Source organism: Pongo pygmaeus, chromosome 2 (genome assembly GCF_028885625.2).
Source record: "Pongo pygmaeus isolate AG05252 chromosome 2, NHGRI_mPonPyg2-v2.0_pri, whole genome shotgun sequence".
NCBI classification, from domain to species: domain Eukaryota; kingdom Metazoa; phylum Chordata; class Mammalia; order Primates; family Hominidae; genus Pongo; species Pongo pygmaeus.
Genome location: NC_085930.1, coordinates 92,580,996 through 92,596,252, shown reverse-complemented (window position 1 = coordinate 92,596,252; position 15,257 = coordinate 92,580,996). Strand labels below are relative to the sequence as shown.

General features: G+C 36.5%; 1 protein-coding gene across 21 annotated transcripts in view; it reads right to left on the bottom strand.

The window, feature by feature from the left end:
• Positions 1 to 15,257, bottom strand: part of FHIT (fragile histidine triad diadenosine triphosphatase) — a 1,508,090-nt gene that overhangs the window by 1,153,814 nt on the left and 339,019 nt on the right. The gene's annotated exons all lie outside the window — the stretch shown is intronic.

The window sequence follows — 15,257 nt, the reverse complement described above, 5'->3', positions numbered from 1 at the left end:
CCTTTTTTAAATCAATTTTTGTGAACTTTCTAGGTCTTTGCTGCTTTTCTGTCGGATTTATGGTCTCTTTAGTCTCCTCAATTTGTAGTAACTTTCTATATATTAGCAATATTAGCATTTTATCAGAAATATATTTTGCAACTATTTCCTCCTGGTTTATTACTTGTGGTTTATGGTTTTTTTGCCATGCCAAAGAGGATTTTGTTTGATTTCTAACTTTACACAATCAGATTTTACTACATCTGAAGTTTGAATTTCGAAAAACCTTTCCTTGTGCTTTTCCTTTTTGTTATAAAGCAATTTCTTACACTGGTTAATTTTTAAGTATCTCTCATTATACTATACATGGGAATGTATGTAGCAAGAAAATCCTATTTGCCTACTGACCGCTGGGCAACTTCAAAACTGCATGACCTTTATTTCTGCAGGCCCTTCATTTCCTAGCTGCATCCCTTTCATTTTCCCTAACCCCAGGTTTCCTCAGCAGGCCAGCTTCACTGGAGAGCTGTAAACTAAACCTAAATTACTAAAGAACACATTACTCACTCATCATAACCATAGGAATCTTTCTCTAGAGCAAATAAGAATTGGTAGTACAAATCTGTTTTATAATCACATACTTTCACAAAGCAAGGATCACCAATAGTATACTTTATTGTCTCTTATTGATGGGTACATTTTCTCTTATTATTTTTATTATCAAATAATCCATGTTTATTTTAGGACAAAATTAAAACTATAGCTAGGTAAAAACAAATCAAAATGTTGGAACTGTTAATATTTTAGGGCATATATGTAAACACACACCTATTTAAAAACTCTCTTCTTTTTATACCTATAAAAAAACTCTCTCTTCTCTACTATACTTGCTATTTTGTAATCTGTTTCCATTTTCATTTAATATAAACATCTTTCCATGTTACTAAGTTGTCTGCAAAGGCATTTTAAAAGGCTACATGGTATTATACTGTATAAAGACACAAAATATTGAACCAAATATTGTGCTCTTAGGATTTAAAAAAAATCATAAACAACTCTGAGAAAATTTACTCAGACACACCTTCACGAATTTGTTCAAATGCTTCTTTAAGATAAATACCTAGATGTGGAATTGCAGGATTAAATAGTATACAAGATTTTCAGGGTTTTGATATACATGGTCAAGTTGCCACCAGCAGTGTATGGTGGGTTCCCTTTACCCACAGTGAACCCACAGTAGTGTTATCTTTCTCTGTAATCCTTTTCATCTCCTGATTTAGCAAGACTAAACAATAGTGTAAAGTTCTGCAAAAGCACCAGATAAGCAAATTTAGAACAAAACATTACTGATGTCTGCCCAAAACACTGTAAACCCGTTCCTAGGCTCTAAGCTGTCTGTTGAAATGTCCTAAGAAACCTTTTCACTCAGAGATGAACATTTTTTTCACTCTTCCTGCACAGCTCAGTCTTTACGATGTTAAAATCCTGTACAACTTCCTAACAGCTCTTCACATTTTTCAGGAGCCTGAGTTTGGTTCTGGTTATAAATGCATAGGATAGATCCCATACAGGAAGCATAGACCTAAGAAATTTGTGGAAAGGAATTTATGGGAAAGCTTCTCTCATCAGGGCTGTACCAATTAAAAATCTGTAAATAATTCTCCCTTGTCAGTTTCTGTATAAACACATTGGCCTTAGAAATTTTTACTTCAGGTTCTAGTCTAATGATCTACACTTCTAAATTATGCTTTTAATTGAAAAACAATAACATGAATTTTTTTTCCAGAACCGTCTGTGCTTTCCCAAGAACATGTAACTACTACAGATAAATCCGTTACTTTGAACACCCTAATTATGCAGTTTAGGGTTCCAAAAGCTTAGGAAAATAATGCCATTCCTGAAAAACAGTACATGATCAGAAACACTTGCTTTAAAATTCAATGTTTGGTGTGTGAAGCTTCTTAACAAGTGTTTATTAAACTGCATAATTTCAAAGCCTGGAGTGGTATATTGCAATGTTTTCCTGGGAGTTGATCACATTTGCATATCTTTTTACACTTCCTGTGAAATTAATATTGCCTTTTGTATCTTGAACTCAGCTAATATAACTTGCCATTTTTACTTTTCATTGCTATGAGTAATATAAAGTGAACCCCCAACGCCTACATAAGCTTTATTCTCTCACTGTTGTATTTTTTCATATGAATATATTAAATCAAGATTAATAAACCTTTGCAGAATCCACTGGTCCTGCAAAAAGGCAAGATTCATAATGGTGGTAAAGGCTGCTCAGCAAATAAAGGAAGCCTACTCCTAAAACTGGAGCCAAAGGCCAGGGTTCATGGAGCTCTTGTCACATCCAACAGTGTGCCAGAAACTCTTCATCTCACAAGAAGCCTTTCAATAGTCACTCAATATAAGTGCAAAAGTGGCTGAACCATTAGGATACCAAAACCCAGCCGGTGATTATTAGGCTGCTTTTGCTCAGGGATATTTCTTTGTGAGATGCCAAAAACTGACCATAATCCCAGTATTATGAAAATTTCAGCTGGGCTTATGGGGATGGAATGTGATAATAAAGAAACAGGATGGTGGGGGCTGAGGAAAAGTGGAACATGATGAGAGGCTCCAAAAAGCAAATCAAATACAGAAAAGGGGAATCTCTCTGAACACTGCATACCACACTGGGCACAGGAGGCCTCAATTGAACATCCCCCACTCGTTGGGCCCCAGCAGCTACTTTGCCTAGCTGAGAATCTGCTCAAAGCTCAGGGAAACCTAAATGGCAAAACAAAGAAAGAGTAGGGCAGCTTCAAGATAACAGGCTACTGGTATAAATACCTTGTGAGGTCAGAAAGGCTCACTATCATGACTTGTACTGCTGTCATTGATTCTCCTACTTCAAGATTATCTCCAACTTTGTCAAGAGGCAGAGTAAGGAGGATTCAGGGCCACAATTAGGGTGCAGCAAATGAGGTGCAAAATTTAAGTAGTACTAAAAACAACCTCAGTAGCCAGGTGTGGTGGCCATGCCTGAAGTCCTAGCTACATGGGAGGCTGAGATAGGAGGATCACTTGAGCCTAGGAGTTTGAGGCCATAGTGCACTATGATTACACCTGTGAATAGTCACTGTACTCCAGCCTGAGCTACATAGTGAGATGCCCATTTCAAAAGAAAAGAAAAAAAAAGAAAAATCCTCAGTAATCAAGATAATAATACTTCAGTGCAATATTTTTAGAAACCAAAAAAATCATGGTGAAGAAAACACAATTTTAAATAAATATCAATGCCCTGCCAACCATATTTGAGCCTGCATGGACACGTCTACCTACATTTTTAATATATTTTAAAAATTAATTTTTTTGGAGAACCTTAAAGTCATTGAAGAAATATTGAAAAATTGAAAAGTAGGTATATTAAAACTTACGATATTAAATGTAAATATTTTATTTATACTAAAACCAGAATTCATTATAATTTCACTTTCCTGACTCTAATGAGACAAAGTAATTTTATTTTTATGTTTTGAGATGGAGTCTCTCTCTGTTGCCCAGGCTGGAGTGCAGTGGTGTGATCTCAGCTCACCACAACCTCCACCTCCCAAGTTCAAGCGATTCCCTTGCCTCAGCCTCCCAAGTAGCTGGGACTACAGGTGCATGCCACCACGCCCGGCTAATATTTGTATTTTTAGTAGAGACGAAGTTTCACTGTGTTGGCCAGGCTAGGGGACAAAGTAATTTAAACATGTTTTCAAAACTTACTTCTTTGTTTATCTTCTTTTCAATGGAAGAATTACCATGTTTGACATTCTCTTATCACCTAGTGACAATCCTAAATGATTTTTAATTAAACAATTTACTTTCTTTAAATTAATTTTATTTTTTTCTTTAGCTTTAGGCTCCACAATGGCTTGGCACTGTACTAATCCTTATTTAAAACTTTGATATTTTGTTCATCATGGATTTTTCTGGCATTTATTTGATTTTTGAAAAAAATTGAATTAAAGTATTTGTCTTGATCACTAAGTATGTTGACATTCTCTTAAACTGAGCGTTACCTTGTTCCATCCAAATCAAAGTCAAGGGTGTAGCCATCTCAGACAAATAACATAACAATGACTTTAAGTGTGGAAAGAAGCCCAAGATATTTTATTAAGTGAAAGAAGTATGTGGCAGAATAATATGTACAGTATGGGCTCATTTGCACTTAAGAAAAGCCAGAAAAACATTTTAAAGAATAACTCTAAGTCATTATACATCAAATAAACATTGTTGGCAAAAGGTAAAAAGTGTAGTCACTGAAGCAAGAGGTTCTAAATCATGGTGCTGCAAAATAATACATTGGGTGTCCAAGTAGCAGTAACAACTAAGTATTACCCTCTGCTAACATCTGATATCTTTGAAAGATTGTCTCCACAATAAAGTCATTCTCATTCACTTGTAGCTAGGTACTTTTTTTTTTTCTAGAGAAAGAGATGGGATTTCAGCATGTGTACTAGGATGACAAGCAAACACTGTAGGTTCAAGGGAGTTCATGGGCATCTCAACAATATGTGTGGTGGTGAAAAATACACTCAGAACCACTCATCTAGCTGCTATTGATCCTATTCCATAAGCTAGGAATATGTCATAAGTACTATTTTGTCCTTGCTTTGGTGTTTTTTTTTTTTTTTTTTGGTTTTTTTTTTTTTGGTTTTCTTTTGTACCTCCTCAGTATCCTCCTCTGTTAAGTAATAGCATTTTTGTTTGCTTTTCAGCCAGGTTTATGGAGGTATAATTTAAAAATAGTAAAATTTACACTTTTAGTATGTATTTATATGAATTCTGACAAATGCATATGGTTATATAACAAACACCACAAACAAGATACAGAACATTTCTATCATCCCAAAAAGTTCCCATGTACTTTGCCGTAGTCAATTCTTTACCCTAATTCTCCAGCCTCTGGCAACTGCTGATTTGTTTTCCCTATAATTTTGCCTGTTCAAAAACATCATATAAATGCAGTCATAAACCATTTGCGTCTGACTTCTTAGTGTAAATCATTTGAGATTCATCCATTTGATGCATATCTCAGTAATTTTGCCTTTTTATTGCTGAATAGCATCCTATTTTATGGATATACCACAGTTTATTTATCCACGGTAATAGGATTTGGATTATGATTTGACAAATCACCCATACTTCCTTTCAGGTCATGTGGTTTATAAAGGGCTGACGCAAAAATTCCAGAGATGCCCATAGCCAGGCCTGATCAAATAATATATTCAGTCATCCTGATAATATGGATGGTTTAGAGGTGGGCACATTGTTTGATGTAACAATTTTCAATTCAAGACAACTGACAGAACTACTGATAAGCAGTTACTGATGGTATAATGGAAACTGTTTCTGGTAGCTATTGTACCACCACAAGGGAGCCCCAGCTTGAGGATAATAAAGCCAACAGGAAGCAAAGTGCAACTAAGTGGATGAGATACCTTCCTAACCTAGTTTGAGCACCTGGATCCAGACATGCCTAAAGATCTACCTGTAGACCTGTCAGTTACATGAACCTATAAAATTCCTTCTAGCCTAGGCCAATTTTGATTATATCCCTCATTCCTGAAACTAAAATCTCTTGACTTTACAGCATAGAAAAAAATATTTCATCAAGGAGGTTACAAGAGAGTCTTGGAAATAAGACACAAAAAATGGTTTTGACATCAGACACCCCAACTTTACCACTTTACTACTTCCTAAGTATACAATGTCAAGAATTCTCTTTACTCCTATAAACCTGTATTTCCTCATTTCCAAAATGCAGAGAATAATTTCTTACCCATTCTAAAATATTACCTTGAGAATAAAAAAAACTAAGTTGGTTCAAATACAAAAGAAAAATAAAATGTATGATTATTATACACACAAAATAATTTGTATATGAAAAGGAGATATTAAGTGATGATGGTGATAAGAGAGAGAATCAACAGGCATTATAAGGATCAATGCAGAACTCCAGTGCTTATATAAGGATCAATGAACAATAATTGTAACTAGAGGTATTTCTTGAGTATATTCTTGTGTTAGGCATTGTGTTAGGTATTTTACCTACATTATATCATTTAACATTCTAAATATCACTAAAGTAACTTTTTAAACCCATTTTTGATTAGGCTTAGGGAACATAAAATACTTTTTAAGTTAAAGTACTAACTGGCAGAGGCCAAATAAAAACCTAAATCTGGACCACTGAAACTAGTGCACACTTCTAAGTTAGATGGAAGGCATGAAGCAGACACTCTGGAAAGTAAAATTCAGTTATAAAAACCATCACAACACAATTAATTTAGCAACTTCATTCCTTTATACATAATTGTGCAGAGTGCATCTAACTCATTAAGACGTAGAATGTTTATACTGTCATAATATTATCGCACGGTAATAAATGAAGTTGCACTGTGTCTCTAAACATCTGGATTTCTGAGCCAATTTTACACATTTAATTCAGCTATTTGGTGTCTTAAACACATAGCAAAAATACACAAGGAAAAAATGATTGTACATCTGGCATCAAGATGGCTCCAAGAATTGGACTGCCAATGAGGAAGTCAGGTTTTTCTAGCCTATATCTTCTGGAGGATAAATATCCAAAATAGTACTGTTTCCAAAGTAACCACAATCAAGAGAGGAGACTACACAGAGGAAAGAAGAATGAAAAAGACAGGCCTAGCCCTCTTCAAAAGCTGAGCCTTCCCTCTCAGGATCCAAGGTACTTAGGGTTTCTCATACCTGACAACCTATAAACCAGAAAGAGTATCACTTGTTTGTCCTTCCATTTCTCATCTTCCAGCTTTGGTGCTTATCAGGTTGTCCAGAGGTAGCATAATTTGTAAGACATTTAATCTATTTAGATTTTCATTTATTCATCCATCCTTTCAGTTACTCAGTGATGACTTCTATCTGCTGAGCCCTGCACTAATGATCCAAAATTCCCAATCTTCCTGCCTAGGAGAGATAGGGAGAGGTAGGGAGTATGGCTTCTCCATTTTCTCCTTTTCCTTTAGTAACCAACCTCTACTGGAATTAATTCTTTGAGTTCAGCTGGGCCTTGAGATCCAACATGATTTGTTTTAAAAATCAAGGCAACTATTAATGTAAAAACAAAGCAATACAAGTATTAGAAGAAAACATGAGAGAATTTCTGTACAACTAGATGTGGGGAAAGCCTTTCTAACTATGACTCAAATCCAAATGCAAAAAAAAAGAAAAAAAAAAGATTGAGAATTTCAATTACCTGAAATTTTTTTAAATTTGCATAGCAAAAAATACCATAAGCAAAAATAAAAAATTAAGTGCGTGATAGAAGAAAATATTTATAAAATATATCACAGATTAAGCTCCAATCACCCTAATATATATTTTAAAATTCTTGGCCAGGCGCAGTGGCTCACGCCTGTACTTCCTAGCACTTTGGGAGGCCGAGGTGGGTGGATCACGAGGTCAGGAGTTCAAGACCAGCCTGGCCAAGATGGTGAAACCCCATCTCTACTAAAAATACAAAAATTAGCCAGGCATGGTGGTGGGCGCCTGTAATCCCAGCTACTCAGGAGGCTGAGGCAGAGAATTGCTTGAACCCGGGAGGCGGAGATTGCAGTGAGCTGAGATCACACCACTGCCCTCCAGCCTGGGCAACAGAGCGAGACGCCGTCTAAAAAAAAAAAAAAATTCTTAAAACCCATTTTTAGAATAAGAAAAATAGAAAAACAAGTAGTTCACAGAAGATGATATAGGAATTGCCCTTAAACATATGAAAATATGCTTAATTTTACTTATAATAAGAGAAAAGCAAATTAAAACTACACTAAGAATTACAACCATATTACTCTAACATAAGAGGTTATCAATGGGAGACCCTGGGTGTGGTGTACACAGGAACCCTTTACTATCTTCACAGCTTTTCTGCAAACCGAAAACTCTTCTTAACAAAAAAGTACATTGAGATACTATTTCTTGCCTATGAGATTGTCACAAGTTGAAAAACTTGACAATATACTCTATTAGCAGACAGAGTGTAGAGCAACAGTCCCTCTCATGCATTGCTAGTTAGAGTGCAAAAGGGTATAACCTGTGTAAAGGGAAATTTGGCATTAGTTAACAGATTATGTATCTATTTCCTTTTCTATCTGTCTACATACCTATCTATATGTTTACTTACCAGCAACGTCAGTTACAGCATTCACCCTGAACATACACCTTCAACTGTATGAAAAAACGTGGGCATAAAATTATTCACTGTAGTGTTATTTCCAGTAAGAAATACTGGAAAGAATCTAAACGCCATCCGTAGATACAACCAATAGTAGTCCTTTGTGTGAACAACCAATATACACAAAGAACTACTATTCAACTGTAATAAGGAATAAGGTATAAAATGATGTGAAATAATTTTATAAATTATTTGATTTATAAAATGATGTGAAATAATTGCCAGGATAAAAAAGCAAGGTGAAAGAGTATACATAGCATGCTAACTTCTGTATAAAAAGGAAGCATATGTATATTTGCTTCTTTTTATAATAAACACATGAAGGATAAACCAGAAACTAATGAAAATATTTCCAAAGAGGGTGAGTACAAGTGGAGTTGGAAGGGTAGGAATGGAGTGGGACTTTCTTGAACAAATTTTTTTTTCTAGTTTTGACTTGAACCAGGTAAGTTTTGACTTGAACCACGTAAAGTTTTACATATTCGAAATAAAAAATTTAAAAAGGATTTATAAAACAAAACCTAAACATGCATACAGGCAGGACATAAATGGATCTAATGATATATCGCATCAACATAAATAATCACAGAGGAAAAAAATAAATTCAAATAATTTCTGCAGACAGTATTCTGAATGTACATCCTTAGCAGAATATTAGGAAAAAAAGAAGTCCAAATAAATCTTGAACTTTACTTAGTAGATTGATTGTCAGGAGGGGTATCGATATAGTAATTCTGAAACTATTTTCTGTGTACTATAGGATAGAGCAAATGAATCAATACATTAGGATCTCACTGTGGAATAAAGGAGATACAAATATGAAAAGAGGGAAAGTGCAGAAGAATCCTGTGATGTTGAATTTGAATGGTTGAGTTGTACATGGTAACATACATGCATCTATCTGTCTATGTATCTACCTATCTAATCTATCTAATCTACCTATATCTCCTAGCGGCAATGGCACCCCGGTAGCAATGAGCCCACCTAGCGGCCAAAACTTTCTTTCTAAATTCCATTCTCCAGTAAAGGGAGACAGGGCTTGACTGATTCTTGATTGGGGTGGGAAAATGCAAGGTAAGGTTGATACATCTTTTTTTACTCAAGGACATACTCAAAGACTGATGGAGACATGTCAAAACAACACAGGAACTAGTATCAGGGGACCCCACTGGCTAAATGAGGGACAATTTGAGCCTCACAAAAGAATAAGGAGCTAAGTATAGTTATATAATTTTGTGGAACTTCATTAAGCTGTGTGCTTATAATTTGTGTATTTTTTGTAGGTATGCTATATTTCAATACGAAATGTAGTGTCTTTTTTTTTAAGAAAGCTATGATACAAGCAGCAAATAAGACATAAAATTTACTTTAGCAGAAAGGAATACCCGTGCTCTATGAATAAATTGTTCTGATTATACTGATGATCATCCATCCTACTATGGAAACAGAGGTGGAGACCTCTTTTGGTAAGAAACAACGTCAGCCCAGAAATGTATAATAATACAAAGAGAAAAACATCATTAGGCACAAATCATTGATAGGCAATAGAATCCATGAGTGAAAAGTTCTTGGGACACAAAATAGTTACCCAGTCTCAAAGTATCACCCCACAGATACTAATTTCAAAGCAAAACAAAAAAAAAAACCTTAAAAATGGAGTGACCTGAAGAATAGCTGAGATCAAACAGCATCACCAAAACTGGCACAAACAAATTATATGACTCTGCTGTGATCCACTGTGAAGCAGGTAACATTACCTAGATAGTACTTTAGCCTACAATGAGGGATAATTGGACAGATCCACATTGTATGGCATTCCACAAACACTGGGTTGGAATCTTCAAAAATACAGACTCACGAAAGAGAAATAAAAGGCAGGAGAATATTCTAGATTAAGAGAGTCCAAAGAGACAAAATAACTAAGTGAAATGTGTAATCCTTGATTGTATTCTAAAAAGAAAATAGAAATAAGGAAAAAGAGACATTACAAGGTATGAGGGACATTAATGGAAACATTTGAATATATTAGATTGCATATCAATGTTAAATTTCATGTGGAGAGTGATAATAGTATTATGGTTACATATTCATCTTAGGAGGTATAAGGTTAAATGTCAGGGGGTAATATGACATATACAACTGAAATGCAAATGATTTTTTAAAGTATAATAAATGAGAGAAAAAAGCCAATGAACAATTACAACAAAATGTTAATAACTGAATCCTCAAGGGGGAAGAGTAATTGGGATAGACTGTACAAAAATTAATCAAGGATAACTAGCATATTTTGAATGCTCACTGTGTCAGGCCCTATTTAGAGAGGTTTGCAATACTAACTCATTTAATCCTTGTGATAACTCTATGTGATTGATATCACATATATCCATTTTACAGACAAAATGGAAACCTATAGAAGTAAAATAACTTGCCCAAGCTAGTAAGTGGAGTAGCTGGAATTTGAAGTTAATAAATTTAGAGTCAAAGTTTATTATCATAGCCACAATACTACTCTGCCCTTCAAATAAATAAGTCTGTTTAGAGGAGCAAACACATTAATCATACCAATCTTAGGATTACATGCAACTGATATCTCCCATGTGCCTAATGCAGAATTCTGGAGGGTTCAATTGGTTCCAATTAGTTCTCTTTCCTGTGCCAGAAAAGAAGATCAGCAATAACTGGAATTCTGGGGTGGGATGGAGTGGGGGTGTTAAATTTTACAAACACAGCATCCAAAAATAGTATGTTCAGTTATGAATATTATTTTTAAAATAGAGAATATAAAGGAAGTCTGAAGATCAATATTTAAATCAAAGAAAAAAGAACAAAAGTACAGGTGCTTTGAGGTTTAGACTATGTGGAAAATGCCATTATAAAGCGGTCCATTTCCTCAGTAGGTAGCCCCAAAAGACCCCTGACACAGTAGAAATTATATCATTAGTCAATTAATCAGTTTTCTTTCACAATGGCACAATGGGGTGCCCTCTTTAACTCAACAGAGTAACCAGCTCACCAACAGTATCTAGAAAAGAGGAAAAGTCACAGAATGGAAAAATAGACACAAAAAGCTATGGAGAAGAGAGACTGAAACAGACAAAGGCGGCTATACTATAAAAGAAAGTGAGAAATGGAAAGGGAAATGTCAGGAATCAAAGGTTAAAAGAGAAAAGATCAGGATATAAAAAGATATAGAAGTCTCTTATGAAAAAAAAAAAAAAAAAGGGAGGGGACCAGTAAAGAGATAGAAACCATGACCAGAGTCGAAGCTTGAAAACACAGGGCAACACACAAAGAGAAGCTGTAATAGCAGAGCCATTGACTCAATCATTCATTTCACTCATTCATTTAATGCTTAACATATGAAAGGTACTTTGCTGAGCTTTGAGAGACACAAAAATGACTAAGACAGGACCCCTGCCCTCAAAGAGCCCAGGTGTTCCAAATATTCTCATTTTGGTATGCTCCTATTTTTAACGTAATTTTAATTATTGTTGCCATACCTTAGCTAGTATTCTCATACTCAACATGTACTTCCAGAAATTACAGCAACTATACCATCTATAAAAGAGGGTAATCTTGGCAGGGAGCGGTGGCTCACGCCTGTAATCCCAGCACTTTGGGAGGCTGAGGTGGGTGGATCACGAGGTCAGGAGATCGAGACCATCCTGGCCAACATGGTGAAACTCTGTCTCTACTAAAAATGCAAAAATTAGCCAGGCGTGGTGGCGTGCACCTGTAGTCCCAGTTACTCAGGAGGCTGAGGCAGGAGAATCGCTTGAACCCGGAAGGTGGAGGTTGCAGTGAGCCGAGATCATGCCACTGCACTCCAGTCTGGGCGGCAGAGTGAGACTCTGTCTCGAAAAAAAAAAAAAAAAAAAATGAGGGTAATCTTAAATGGATGGCAGCAGCCATACAGAATGAGTTCATTCGTTGTGGAATGGAAACATGTTTACATTTCTGATATGCTGATAGTATATAATGCAGTATTGTGATGTGGTTCTCTGTATATATAGATGCTTTCTATACTTTTTTTGGATACAGCATACTCCACATCATTCTATTTATTTTTATCATCCCACTCCAGAGAGGAGGCAAAGGACAAGGAAATCTAAAGGATGTGGAAAGATAAGGAAGTTAAAAAACAGGTTTTCATTTTCTTTACAATTTCCCACAGGGCTTCTATGACAAAAAGCTGTACTGAACAATGGAATGCGTATTTGTCATAGAGTAGCTGAGAGTAAATTCTAGGTAAACATACAAGGGAGAGGCTCCTAGACAGATACTATTGCCTAGTACCTTTCATTTAAAAGACCCCTAGTGATACATGACTTGAGAAAACCAGAAACTGACCTCCCAGCATGCCTCAGTATATGGTCTTTGCTCTTACCAAGGTTGGCTTGCTCCCTGAAAAGACCTGAAAATTCAAGTTTTAATAGGTGTTTCATATACCCAATTTAGAACACACACCCCTCCTAGATCTATAAGGGCAGGTGAGAAGCATAGAAATGAACACCTATTATTTTGAATGCTCAACTTCTGATTCCTTTAACGCACTGTCCCTCCCTTTACCCTCTCCCCAAATCTTTGTGGTTCTTTTGGGATTTCAATTGAGGTGCCCCATCTCTCCCGTCAGAGATAGGAATGTGACTCAATCTAACCAATCAAAATCTTTTGCGGGAGGTGTGTGAATCAGCAGTTAGAGGGAAGGCTTTCCGAGATCTTGGGCACTTAAATTCACATAAGTCTGAAGCTGCTTAGAGATATTTCTTCCCCCACCACAAAGACTGTGACTGAAGAAAAGATGAAGACCACACGTAGAAGAGGACGACCGTGAGGGGGGTGAGAGCAGAGGCGAATTTATCCTGAAGCTACTACATCTTAAGCTTACAGGTCTTTCTTTTTTTTTTTTTTTTGAGACGGAGTCTCGCTCTGTCGCCCACGCTGGAGTGCAGTGGGGCGATCTCGGCTCACTGCAAGCTCCGCCTCCAGGTTCACGCCATTCTCATGCCTCAGCCTCCCGAGTAGCTGGGACTACAGGTGCCCGCCACCACGCCCAGCTAATTTTTGTATTTTTTAGTAGAGACAGGGTTTCACTGTGTTAGCCAGGATGGTCTCGATCTCCTGACCTCGTGATCTGCCCACCTTGGCCTTCCAAAGTGCTGGGATTACAGGCATGAGCCACCATGCCCAGCCCAGGTCTTTCTCTAGCAATGTGTTCATATGGTCATTTATAACCTTCTTATAGAGAAGGCTCTCCAAACTGTATGAGCTTTGGGCCACTAAACCCTAGATTCACCCGGGAGAGACAGTTGTGAAGATACAATAAGGCACACATAGCCACCCATAACAGAAGCCAGTTTCACCCCACTGGACCTGCAATTATGTGAGCCAATATTCACCCTTTCTTTTTATGTTGGGATAATCCAAATTTGGTTTTACCCACTTACAAAGGAAAGAAACCAGAGATTTTAAAGACAGAAATGAAGTCATGGCTCTTAACTTGCTGGCAGGAAAAAATGAGAACCAATGCTGTTTTTGACTTTCAGAGTATCTATCATAAGCTATCATTTTGTTTTTGTCCACATTTCAGTATGTGGTTTAAAAGTAAGTTCCAACATCATATTTGTAACTAGTTATAAGGAACCAGGGAAGAGCCTCCGGGAATTTTTCAAATATATTTTTCCTTTAATTGGCTATAAAGGACAATAAGGATTAAGTTGGCACTACAAAAAGTCTCATTTAATGATACCCTTTTGTGTGTTACCCATTTATCAAACATGTATTTTTATTTCTGCATTCTATAGAATACTTATTCCCTACTGAGAGTTCCATTTAAATTCTATACATGCACACACACACATACACACACACACATACCCTTCCACCACTGCTACCACTACCATAATTATCATCATCATGTGATTTCTAAAGAACAGTCATGTCTATAGTAAAGGTATTTGAGAGCTAAACAAAGCCTCCTGGCTAGAGATCCTGGTATCTTCCTTTAAACCCAGATCATTCATGGTATGGGTTCCCTGCAGAGCACTGGCTGTGGCCCCACCAAGCACTTCCATTTCCAGCACTGTCAGTTTCTTTAACCTTCAAGAGAACACAGAAGAGTCATTCAAAGCCAACAAGTGAAGAGATGTCCTAGCAGTCTAATTTCAAACCAGGCCTCATATCAGAGTCTTTTTCATGGTTTTTAAAAGAAGTATTTTATGCTGCTCTGATGAAAACCTCTAACAGTAGTAGCTTCTGTCTGACAAATACCATAGAGAATGAAACAATAAGTCTGAAGCAAAGGGAGGGGGTAAAATTATTTTTGTTTCAATAGCCAACACACAATGAAAACAAGAAACTATTGAGGTTTAAAGAATAACCGATATTTATTCTGATAAAGACTTTTCTCATGTCAGCACTTTACCACTGTAAGATGCTGACAATGATTATGTGAATGTTGCTATATAAAAAAATTAAATCTCCCAACTCATGGGTTTAAAGGTGTTTCCGCCTCTGCCTTAAACACACACACACACACATGTACACACACATATTTCAGGTACAAGTACCTCTGTCAGGATCTCCCAACTCAATTATATTGCATGGAGGAAAAATATGTATACTACTACTACTAGAATAAGAATAAACTAGGAAACAAACAAACAGAATGGAATGTAAGCTGCAGTACATGTAATCTGAAGGCCTGAAGCTCACGTGTGCTAGGTTTTTGATTGAGCAGTGGTGGTAGTAAACGTGGCACAGCAGTTATCAGCCTCGACTGTGGAATCCGATCATACCCGGAAATGAATCCTGCCTTACTCATTGAGTAACCTGGTAACTGAACCTTCCTGAGGCCCAGGTTATTCATCAACAAATTGATGTCAGTTATCTCATGGGGTTATTATAGGGATTAAGTGAGAAAATGTTATATAAAGGTGAGGAGTGGCAGAATATGCTACCCCAAAATATACCACTTTGGCATGAGGATTATTTTGAGCTGAAGGCAGTTGAGAAGAAGCAGATATGAGAG